This window comes from Hyperoodon ampullatus (genome assembly GCF_949752795.1).
Source record: "Hyperoodon ampullatus genome assembly, chromosome: 12".
Taxonomy (NCBI): domain Eukaryota; kingdom Metazoa; phylum Chordata; class Mammalia; order Artiodactyla; family Ziphiidae; genus Hyperoodon; species Hyperoodon ampullatus.
In genome coordinates, this window is record NC_136925.1 from 64,452,887 (window position 1) to 64,465,922 (window position 13,036).

Consider the following 13,036-nt stretch of genomic DNA (forward strand, 5'->3'; position numbering starts at 1 on the left):
ACCTAGCATCCCATACTGTAATCCTACTCCTCTCCCAGGCATCCTTCCCCACAAGGGCAGAAAGCCAGCCGTCTGCTGCAGACAGAAGGAACTCCTCAGGCTGGAGAGAAAGATTCAGCATCAACCCAGGCGCCTAGTTTAAAGTTCACCCACACAGGTGACTTGGGAGAAATCAAAGAGTTCAGCTCACTTGCCCTCTTTCCTGTCTGTGAAGCACTCAGGAGCCACAGGACTCCACAAACAATAAAGCGGGCTGTGTGGCTACTGCTTGGATTACAGAGTAAGCGCTCCTATGAAAGGCGATAGGCTTTCCCAACACTGAAGCCACCTCATTGGAGACAAAAAACCCCGCCTCCCTGCTGCAGTCAGTACTTCAGAGGCAGCTCAAACTTCTGAACTCCAGCAAAGCTACAGAAACGCATACACACTTCTGGACACTTTTTTTTTTTAAGCCAAAACTTAATTAATTATCATCAGACCACACTTCTGGAAGTGGCATTTTGAGAAGGAGCTTTCAAAGATTATGTAGTTATATACACATCCAGCATTCCTAAGTGGATTTAGGAATGTCATCATCTAAGGAAATGTACTTCCAAAGGGAATAAAACTGACCCAGCTATTATGTCACTCCCAGCTTTCAGCGAAGGTGAAATGCAGCCGTTCTTGCACCTGTCATTGCCTCTCCTGTCTTCCACCAGCAGCCAGAGTTGGGGGCTGATGAGCCACTTCTGCTTCCCCACCGGCAGCCCCTGGGGGTCATTCCTCTCTGGCTTTGAATGATCATCCTATCACAGAGAACCATAATCTGAGAGCTGTGCTAGTAGCTTTTAGCTGTAGGCTCTAGCCCTGTGGAAACCCTTAATCAGGGCATGCAAAATACCTGGAGCCACATGTTGGAATGCCTTTGGGTGCATCATTTCACCCAAGGCCAACATAATTCCATGGTCCTAGGGGTATAAAGAACTTCTGCAACTTTTCATCACAGAGACTTGGGTCAGTATCCTCTCCCCAAGGTGTCATTCAGAGTAAGGGCAAGTAGAGAACTGGGTCCATCTCACCCTCCTGTACTCACTCTCCTGTAATAGCAAATATATTAAAGCTAACAAATTACAATAGAAAATAAACTTTGATTAAAAATAAAAGCAGGATTTTGCATCCTACATCTACAGCAATTCACTGAGATTTTAAGAAAAAGGCTCTACACGCTTACCAGGACTGCAACGTTTATAGAAGAAAAACACAGAGCAGCTGCCAAGTGTTCCTTGGATGGACAGCTCATATTACCATGGAAACCACGACAGAGAACAGGTACTAGGACTAAAGGGCAAAGGTGCAGAACAGTCCAGGTAGCAAAAACATGGACTCAGTATAAAAACTCAAAGTGTACTCAAGAAATCATGTAGTTTAAGCCCCTCAATTTACTGATGGAGAAATTCAGGTCCAGAGAACGTACGTGATTTGATCACTATTATAAGGGCAAAAATGATATAATTACATATAGCATCAATGGCTAACATCAAAGTTCAAATATCCAATATTCCTTCTGAGTCAAAGAATTCGAGAAACTCAAAATATAAAATAAACTTAGAAAAAAAAAGACCCTTGTGCCAGAAAATACAAAACATCCCAAATGCTGCTTACCATTTCAGATGTTCACGGGACCCCCTGACATCCAAGTATGCATTCTTTAAGGATCCATGCATAGACCCCAAACAAGGAACACAGTGGTATCCCCACTGATGTCTACATCCTGCAGTTACAGTTTTAATTTAGAAATATCTAAGCCCTGAAATAAACCTCATGCTGTTTTTTATATTCAGCAAGTGCTTTTTTTTTTTTTTTTTTTTTTTTTTGTGGTACACGGGCCTCTCACTGCTGTGGCCTCTCCCGTTGCGGAGCACAGGCTCCGGACACACAGGCTCAGCGGCCATGGCTCACGGGCCCAGTCACCCCGCGGCATGTGGGATCCTCCCGGACCGGGGCACGAACCCCTGTCCCCTGCACTGGCAGGCGGACTCTCAACCACCGCGCCACCAGGGAAGCCCTCAGCAAGTGCTTTTGAACAGTGTCCCCAGACCAGCTTCCTTGGAGTGTGCACACATACACATACAAGACCATGGATGAATTGATGTTATTAGTAACTGGTGTGTTTTCCTCTGGTACCTCCTACACACATGTGAAAAAGAGCTGACGGGAGGGGCTAGAGAGATATTCACTGCCAAGCAATCAAGAAGCAAAATTGGTCCATTCAAGGACTAGACTCTTGACTCTTCCTCAAAGTAAATACACACTTATGCTGGACTTCAAAGAAACTTAATGGATTTCCCATCATTCACAAGACCGATGGATATGTTTATGTATAACCAATTCTCCATCTATTAGCTATTCTGTTTCTGTTATATTGAGCCTTGATGATTAATATCTTCACTTATGTAAAAGAAGGTCAAATAACTTAACTACTTTTACAACTGGACCAGAGTTCCCCTATGACCAAGATAAAATATAATGACTTAAATCAGCTTTGTAGGAAATATTCGTATTTTAACTATCTGTGTTAGATATGTACTCCAATTAGCTTAGAAAAACATAAGTGAACTGCTTAAAAAGCGATTACATTCATTCAACCTATATTTATGCAACAACTATGATGAACCACACACTTTAAGTATCTGGACTATCAACCCTAGGGTCATACAAATCTACCCCTGCCTGCAGCATCGGGGTCATGGCTACTCTGTGCCACACACATTACATATACTATTGCTAATCTTCATCATAACCCCACAGTGGAAAATCCCTACTTTCAGAATATAACCTGTTTCTTCAAATATTAGGTTCCACTATAATCTTCAATGTAATAAAACATCATAACTTAACCATTTTTTTCCAAGAAAATCTACAATAGAGTACACTCTTCCCAGACCTCTTAAACAGACATGCGGAACAGATTTTTTTATCCACACTCCTTACTGTGCAGTGCTTTCCCTTCTCTGCCCTCACTGTCAGGCTGTCAAAATGAAACTTCTGTTGTCATCATACATGCCAATAACTGCTCCCTTCCTACCATTTTGCCCCTGCTGAGCTTCAGGCAACAGGAAATCAGATAAATAATCTTGCTTAAATTATATGCTTCATGGGAATCATGAGCACTCAAGAAGTGAAATACATAGCTTTAGTGGAAGGAAAGGCTTTGTTACAGTTGCCTCGGGGCCAGCACCCTTGTCCTTTCACTTGGAGATGGAAGCCCAAGGGTTGAAATGGCTGGAGGAGCAGCCTCTAGATAACGACCCCCAGGTGGACCGAAACCGGGTTTATGATGTATTGCCTCTTTTATATTAAGTTCTTAGCACTTGAGGGTGGTGAGGAATTTACCCAACACTACTGACAAAAAGACAAGAAATGACTCTATTATTGCAGGAATGATTTAAGTAATACATTAAAGAAAAATTAACTATAAAAACTGGGATGCACCAAAATATATTACTAAGGGAAGTTCTAGAATCATCTTCTTTGAGAATTCCTGAGTCAAATACCCATTAATTTGGAAAGATTTATTTATATTTCCACCAAGGGTCAAAGGGATAGATTGGATACATTTGGAAAGTCCTTGCCAAAAGACACAATATTTCATGTTTCGATATATACTGACATCCTTAAAGATGAGTTAAGCTCAAGTGAAAGTTTTTGATTTAATAAAAATTGTTAAACATGACAGGATATAGGATTAGACAAATCTCTCAACTCAATCAGGCATGTAATTGCTGCCCTTGCCATCTGTGTAAAATGCCAGCCAAGAGTAGGAACTAATTTCAAGTGCCATCAGTTTTTTGGCCTCAAAGGCCACAAAAGAGCATTATAACTTTTAATTTCCATGTGTACCTTTTCTGCCCTGACCCTCTGTTACAGAGTCTAAGCTTGCACTGCTAGCCACACAACAGGCCAATAATCAAGAGATAAATTGCTGGGGCAAAGGATACAGACTTTATTTGGGAAGCCGGCAACCAAACAGAAAAGATGGTGGACTTGTGCCCCAAGGAACCATCTTGCCTGAGGGAGAATTCAGGCTCCTTTTATACTAAAAGGGGAAGGAGTAAAGTCAAACACTTCCTGGTTCCCATCAGCCTCCAGAGGGGATGTGTTAATTTCATCCTCCCTGCAGTCATTCACAGGTGGGCCTGGTCAGGATGTTTCCTGTGAGCTAAACAAAGGTATTTTAGCTTAATGCTCATTACCTGGGAAGCAGGGTTCCCAGAGATGGGCCGTTATGTATAACTTAAGCTTATAGGCAACATCCCTTTAGTGATTAACTTGTAATAGAATACAAAAGGTTCTTCTTCATTATTACACCTCTCCCTCAAACCTGGAAAGGAAGAATAGGAGAGGCAGAACCCTGATGTCAGAAACCAGTGGAGAACAGTGCTGTATGGTCAGAGTTGGTAGCGTTGCTGGCTTGGCTGGAATGGGGCGCACAAACAGAGACAAGGGTGAAAAAAACATATACCGCAGCAAGGAGAGTCACTCTGAACTGTGTCTTGTTCTAAAGCAGCCCTGACTGGGTAGAAGCAGTGAAGTGTGTACCCTTATCAGATTACCCCATGAGTCACAGGGCCCATCAGCTTCTAGGACAGGGTGCAGTAGTTTTTCCAACTGTCATCTCTTGTAAATAATTGAAGAGTAGATTCAAATGCAAACTTTCTATGAGGTAATTTGTTCACAGGAATAATGAAAGCTTATCTCAACATCTAGAAGTAAACAGTTCGAGCCAGACATTTATAACCCATACTGCCCCCAGGGCCACAGCAAGCCAACTCCTACAGTACACTAAATCCTCCTTCCTCATCCAACTCCCACCCCCTGCCGAATTAAGCACCTGATTTACTCAAGAAGGAAGTCAGAGAAGATGAAACATTGCCAACTAACTATTCAGAGAGAGGTCTATTTTTAGGGTTCTCCTCACCTGCCATGGCTTCCATACTTAAAAGAAAAAAAAAGCACTGCCTTTACGTTGAGCTCTAGCTTTGAAAGTCAGAATAGGCCCCTTTCAATGGAATTAATAGTGTTTCCCTCAGCTGGAAAGATTAAATGCAAACACTTGTATTTATGTATCACCACAAGCCTAAATCCCACCTTTCAGTGTCTTCAGGTCTGAAAAGGACTCCTGAACAGTTCTGACACGGAGCCTTAGTGACACTGTTCCCCCAGGATCACTTGATACAGGAGCAATATGGCAGCACATTACTGCTCTCAACCCCCGGGGATGGGGCGTGCTGCAAGGGGGTAAGGCCTGTTCCTGGTCAGAAGCTGTCACTGATGGATACTGTCACTGATGTGTACTGTGCACTGCTAGGGGCTTGCCAAGAATGCAAACTCTGCCCCAACCTTGACCAAGAAAATGTCCCCATCCAAGAAGTTCATACAAGAAGCTCCCCTAAAACTGAGCATTCACTTTTAAGTTCAAGGATGAACCTACTCTGAAACTGAAATAAAACTCCAAATAAAAAAATTTTTAATCATAATCTCCTTTGTACTTCATCCCTCTCCAGATCCTTGTAATTATTATTTTTTCTATTTACTCAACCAGTTCTTCACAAACTTGTCTTGCACATAAATCACTGGAAATCTTATTAAAACACAGAGTCTGATTCAAGTCTGGAATAGGGTCTGAAATGCCGAATTCCCAAAGCACCCAGGTAGGGCCCTGGACCATCTTCGACTTAGCACAGTACTAGCCAATAACGCTCCCCCAAAGCAGGGATCTCATCCTTTTCCCTCCATGTTCCGAACGGTACCTAACACACAGCCAGCACTAACCAACACTGGTCACAAGAGTGAACAACAGAATCGTCTGCTGATTCCGGTGTTCCCTCTTTCTTTTGATCTTAGCATGTTCCAGGTCAAAGAGATAATTTGACCTTTATAACTAAATTCCATTCCTTTATCACTAAGTTACAAAAAGCAGAAGTAAAATTTGTAACTGTTAAAAATGTATAATCTGAATTAAAGGGTTAATAATAAATTTCCATTATCCATAGAGTTACCCTGCATCACTTTGAGAAGAAAGAAGGTCACTAACTGCTAGGCAGCATGCTTTTCTTCATTTGTAAGGACATCTACATTGTTTCCATCCACCAAAACTCTGGAATTCAATGATCCCACTCAGAACCTGGGGCAATCAACAAACGAGCCAAAATCAGAAAAGCAGCCCACATCCTACCTGGTAATCCATGCAGACAGGCTGGGACCTCCTGGGTTCCACCATGTAAATTTAGTTGCTCTGTGGCAGTGGAAAAAAATTTTTTTAAGTTTTTCCTGGTACGTGATTAAGACAAAGAATTTTTTCAGTCAACCTCAAGTGACCTTCCAAAATATTTATTCTATTTGGCTCTATCTTTAAAACTATATTCACTATGGCTCTACAGAGCACACTGAATATATGTTTTGTTTAACAGACATTTTATCATTTCAGCTATTCCCTTTATTATACGACCATTCCATGCTAAACATGTGCTAAATATTGCTGATACCAGCAATGATTCCATTGAACCAGACAAATGTGTGAGAAATAAATGAGAAATTCAAACACTAAAAAAAAAAGGTGGGAGAAAGAAAACTTGAAAAGTTCTGAAACCAGTGAGCAACAGTGGCAATGCCCATCCTGCTTTCAGCCACACTGTTCTAACTGGATCATTTGCTGCCAGCTTGATAGGTAAGTGTAGAGTCAGAATGAAGAAATCACAAAGTTTCCTGTTGGTTTCTTCCCTCTAACAAAAACCCTGTGAAATATGTATCATCATACGTATTTTGCAGATGCAGATACCAAGGATAAAGGTGATAAAGTAACTTGCCTAACAACCTCCCGCCGAGTTATTAGGTAGCAGAGTTGAGATTTGAGCCAAGGTCTTTCCTCCCAAAGGCTACCCTTCCGACGACCATGAAGACAGCCTCAGCCTCGGGCCTCTCCCCTGGGAAAGGGGCCGCCTGCTTTCAGCTGCGCTCCCCTCAGAGCTGTCCTCCACGGGCCAGCTCACACTATATTCTAGGCCCCTGGGCCCTTGACCCTTTTGCGCCTCCATCTGCCAAAACACCTCTCATCTTTTTCACCTGCTTAACTTTTACTCAACCTTCAACATTTCTGCCAGGAGCTATCTCAGTTGAAATAAGCAAACGTTTATGAGGCGCTATACTGCTTAACTACTGCTGCATAACAAGGCACCCCAAAACTCAGTGGCCTAAAACAACAATCATTTAGGATTTCTCACGATTCTGTGGGTCACCTGGAGGCCAGGTCATCTAGGATAGACTCGGCTTGGGCTGGCTCTGCACCGGTATGCCCGAGACTGAGAAATTTCCTAGGACATGGAAATTATTTTAAAATGGGGGCAGTCCCAGGCACACTGGGATGGTTGGTCACCCTAGGGATAACCTGTAGTGCTTCTCTTCCCTCCTAGGACCAGCAGGCCGGTCCACGCTTACCTTTCTCGTGGCAATGGCACCAAAGAGCAAAGTGCAACTGCACCAGCTTCTTCTGCCTCAGGGCTGCTAACATTCATTGGCCAAAGCAAGTCACGTGGCCAAACCAAATTGATTGGGGCGGGGCAACACACTCCACTCACCTGAGCAAGCAAGGGAAAGGGAGTGCCTATTTCTTTTTTTTTTTTTCTTTTTTTTGCGGTACGTGGGACTCTCACTGTTGTGGCCTCTCCCGTTGCGGAGCACAGGCTCCGGACGCGCAGGCTCAGCGGCCGTGGCTCACGGGCCCAGCTGCTCTGAGGCATGTGGGATCTTCCCGGACCGGGGCATGAACCCGTGTTCCCTGCATCGGCAGGCGGACTCTCAACCACTGCACCACCAGGGAAGCCCTGCAAATCATTCTTAAAGTTATTTTTATAAAATAGTTAATATTTTAAAATTTCCACTCACTCTGCAACCAGAGGCATGATGGGTAAAGGTACCACGGACCTGGTACCTCTAATGAACCAATTCACCTGATCCTTTCCCTACAACCTTGTTTAGGTAATTAAAGGAACACTTCACAGCAGGGTATGTCTAAGAAAAATCGATACCTAAGCTTCTACACTCGATGTGCAAATCTGCTTAAGGGAATGGCCTTTTGTGTTTCTCCCACACACTGTGTTTATTAAAATTTCACTCGTTGCATAAGAGTGTTTTCTTTAAAAGCTTAACAAATTTAAGCTTTCTGGAACACATGAAAATATAACAAAGCATATAATGAGGGCTTTATATGTTTTTCTCTTCATTCAGCTCAACAATTTTTATAGTCATCAAAATCTCCAAGTAAAAAGGCTACTTAGAGAAGAGCAATTCAATCTGATGATGATGACTTTGGCTGTCTCTGTACAATCACATCTGTCACAGTCTTAAGTAATAAACTCACTTTGATAAGGAGAAATTCAGAAAACAAATGGCCTAAAAGACACTTAAGACGTTCAGAAATTTTTGGTTGAAACACGTGCTCTCCAGGGTCAAAATGAATGTGTTAAATCAAGGGAATTTTTGTTTCTATAATATGCTTCTTTAAGATAACGCCGTCGAAAAGAACTTCAAAGAAGGGTGAAGTATTTCTACAAAATAAACACTAGACCCTTGCCACTGATGGCAGACTAGAGTGGGTGGATAGAGACTGGCTAGCACAGACGAAGGCATTAGTTATAGAGACTCCCCCTTCTAATCTTCCTTCTCCCAGCCCAGCCACTCTGCTGTCTCCCTGAAACGCAGGGACAATTACGACAGGCTTCCCTCAAAAGGCCCCAAGTGAGTGGCACCCTCTGTTCTCATTCCTGGACTCAACCCCCTGCAAGACAAAGACACCAGGGACCCTGAAAACTAACTGGGGAGATGCTGACATCACTAGCACTTGATAATTGGTAGGTTATTTTCATCTGCAGCAGCAGTAAAGAGGTAACCATTGATCTTACAGGACTTGAAGTAGAGGTGGCTGGTACACAAGTGGAGACGTCTGGTAAGGCCAGAAGCAGAAGATTAAAATTGTGGCTGCATATATAGGAAGGGGATGGTGAGCTGCAAAGGAGGGTCAGACTCCCAGCAGGAAAACAGTTCACTCAATGCCAGCATTGTAAGGAAAAGAACCAAGCATGCAGGCCTCACCTACACAGACAAAATTCTCAAGGAACTGCACCTGTGTCATTTTCTCAAGGAACTGCTAGGCCCATTTCTCTTCCCAAATGAGGTGAGGCCATGAATGGTTTGAAGAAAAGTGTGAAATCCTGACAGGTTAAAAGGAATTACTACAAGAATAGCACAGGTGTAGTGTACCTTATTGTCATTACCATAAGTAATGACAGTTGTGTAAAATAGCTAAAAAGTGAAGAAACTTCCAAATTTCATCACCAAATACACGCATGTACACACGTACTCAAGATGTGCTCCAGCATCTTCTAAAGTTTAGTTTGCTGACAATATTTGGTAGAGGAGGAATGAATACAGAAGAAAAGTACCAGTACTGTATAGTTCCATAAAATACACATTATTGGTTATAGTTGATAAGAAAATGCTTGGCTAAAGGTAAATTACAATTCAAAATAAGAAAAAAAGTTAACAGTGTCACATAACCTTTAATTTATCACATAGTGCAATATTGCTTGTTCAGGCCATAGGGAATTATAGTAGGTTGTAGCCTGTATCTGAGATTAGGTCAAAGGGTGTCACTTAAGGAAGTGACATCATTTAAGAATTACCTAAGTCAAGTAAGAATTAATATGTAAGCATATGCTCAGCCATTTCCAGAAGAGACACCCTTTACAAAATGAGATTACAATGAAGCCTGAGGAAAGTTCAAAATCTAACTTACCTATCTAAGGGACAGCCTCATACTAAAGAGTAATTAAGGAATCAACAGCCTAATAAAACGTTTTGTCACCAGCCTAGTAAAGGTAGGAGAGAAAGATGAAGACAGAGGTGATGACCAGTAAGCATTTGTGGGTGTCCAGTGTCCAGAGCTGACCACAGTGTCTGGGAACCCTGTAAGTTCCCAAATGTCTGATGGCCTAGCACCGCTCAAAGAAACACAGGATGGGTCAGCCCCAAGTGAAACTGCATTAGTTTTCTAAAAATGTAAGTGCCAAACAAAAAACCCCAAACCCAATCTATGCATAACCTACTGAACAAGAATCTTTTACAAAAGGTGATTCTAATATTCACCCACAGTTGAGAATCAAGGCACTAATGCAATTCCAGCTGGGCCTGACCCATCCTGTGTCTCTCTGGCCATCAAACACTTTGTGTAAGGTATGCCCCCTACCCCAATTAAGAAGCACCAATCTTTGAGAAAGTTTACACTTTGTTTACAGATAAAGCTAAGTTAATGCTGGTTCTGTGTTTCAACTAACAATATTTAAAGGAACAATAAAATGAAGAAGCCTGCCATTTTTCCAATTCTAACTTTTTAAAATGTTTAAAAGAGCATCAGATGCAAAGCATAAATTAGTCTCCTCAGAAGCTTCCTAGACGGCATCGGTGTCACTGGGGCCTGGGGGTGGGGGGGGAAGAGGCGTACCCATCTGAAGGGCCGAGAACAGACACTGCCTTCCACAGTCACTAGGAAAACTAAGTCTTACACTCACGCTGATGGTTTGAGTTACAGGAGCTTGGGACCAAAGGAGATCTTAGAGATTATTCTGTCATACACTTTCATCTTACAGATGAGGAAACAAAGAATCTGAGGGGTTTTGTGTGACACTGTGACACCAGCTCCATGGCTGCAGGAATTCCATCTAAGTAGTTTACCACTGTGTGGCCCAGCCTTTAACAGATACCCCAGAACATTTTTAGAAATTAATTGTCAGGTCATCAGCAAAGTTGGGACCCAGAGTCAGGCACAATTTAAAATAATGATGATGATGATGATGATGATGATGATGATGAAGATGATGCAACTATGCTGAAAATAAACTGATCTTAAGAGAGGTAAAGCAATTTTCCAAGATTACACTCCTCCAATACTCCGGAGCCTGAATCCCATCTGTCTTCACCGTGGTTTTGAATTGCCAGAATCATTTGTCCATAGAACAGACATGAGGCATTAAAAAAAACATTCTTTCTGAGATTAACACAGGTAACTGATCTCTCAGAATGTGTCGTTGTTATTAGTATTTTAACACCTGGGCTGGAAAAAAGGTTCCAGAGAGAAGAGAAAATTAACTTTGTCAGATTTTCAACATTAAGTATACAAGGTTTAATTTAGAGCAGATGGCCTTATTAGAGATAAGACTTTTTGCCTCATCTAGGATCCATTGAAAATCATGCTCAAAACCTGACATGGTTTGCCTGTGGTTGACCAGCAGGTGGCAGAACAGAACAATCCGTCTTCTGTAAAGCCCCAAGCAGTAGAGGCTTGGGTAAATTCAGGGATGGAGTATTTGTAGCATTCAAACACTGGCCAAGCCTGGGTTAGGAACCAGCAAAGAATCCTGCATAAAACTCAAAACCTGACGGTATCTTATAAAATAGAAACAGTCGGGTATCCATTCACTTCAATAACCTACGGGTTAAAATTCGGAAGTGTCTTTCATACTTACACAGGCTACAAGGGTGAGGAACTAAAGAAGAAATATCACAGAAGGCGCTGTCCAGCCTTTAGGACATTCGGGCGTCCATGTCAGCGTTTCCTAAACTTGCCTGCTCACCGGCATGACCTGGGGGGTGCTTATTAAAACACAAACTCTGGGGCCCCCTCCCAGACACACAGAATCTCTGGGGAAAGGGCCAGGGAAGCACCTGGGGGGCTGATCAGACAAGTTTGGGGGTCACTGGCTGTGTACTAACTACCTGGAGGGCAGGTACAGGTCAGGGTAGGCATCGACTGGTTGGGCGAGGCTGACTAACCTCACTGCTCAGCACGGGGTAGGGCCCTACGGCTGCCCAGCAAGCCTCCCCGTCAGCTGGGGGACCCGCCAGCCTCTCCACCCCTGACCCCGCTCTCTGTCCCTCCTTTTCACTCCAAAACCTCACTTACCCCATCTCCCCTCTCCTGGTTCACTCCTGCCTGCGGCTCACCATCTACAGCATGAATGAATTTGCTACTTGGCACTTTCAGCCTCTTTTTCTAGAGGCTGCCTTCCTCTCCCCCTGATTCCCTCTACTGCCAACAACAAAATGCCTCCCCGCAGCTGCGGCCTCCTCAACACAAGTTCCGTCTGCAGCGGGGACAGTACAGCCCCCCACTCGTTGCTCATTCTCATCCTGTGAGTCCCTAACACCCCGTAAATGGGGAAAACAGCCTGACCACAAGTTGGATCGCCCACCTCCACTGGGCCCTCGTCTTTCTACCGTATTTCTATGCTTACTTTGCCCGTCGCCCAGGTTGCTCCAAACCATTAGGTTTTCCTTTCAGCCTCACTCCCACCTTCATACCCAGACTCAAAGATAACCTCCCTTTGGGTTTCCCTGGTGGCGCAGTGGTTGAGAGTCCACCTGCCGATGCAGGGGACACGGGTTCCTGCCCCGGTCCAGGAAGATCCCGCATGCCACGGGGCGGCTAGGCCCGTGAGCCATGGCCGCTGAGCCTGCGCGTCCGGAGCCTGTGCTCCGCAACAGGAGAGGCCACAACAGTGAGAGGCCCGCGTACTGCAAAAAAAAAAAAAGATAACATAAAGCAACAGTCGAGACGTCCCTCTACCATTCTCCCGTCTGCCCTAAGGGAAATCCCCGCAGGCTTCCAGCTTAGTTTGATCCATCTGGGCCTCCACGTTCTGCCACATCAGCCTTGAACCGCAGCCCTGATCTTGTCAAATGCTGCTCAGGATACGCCGTTGCTAATCTAACCCAGGCTTCTCAGTCTTTGATTTAGGCCCCGTCAGCAGAGGCCAACCCACCCCCTTCTAGATTCATCTCAGTACCCCTTCCTTGGTTGCATTATTTCTGACCCTCCAAAGTGGCTGTTTATTTACGCACACCCTCGCCCCAAGAACTTGCAAGGCACCACGAAGCTGGGCATATGGGATTCCTTAGTTTGCCATAGGTAACTGATGTCTAACCACCCATACTACCCTTTCTCCTG

At 43.8% G+C, this 13,036-nt stretch overlaps 1 protein-coding gene across 2 annotated transcripts in view; it reads right to left on the minus strand.

The window, feature by feature from the left end:
* Window positions 1–13,036, minus strand: part of NHSL1 (NHS like 1) — a gene marked incomplete at its 5' end in the record, with an annotated part of 243,045 nt that overhangs the window by 127,208 nt on the left and 102,801 nt on the right. The gene's annotated exons all lie outside the window — the stretch shown is intronic.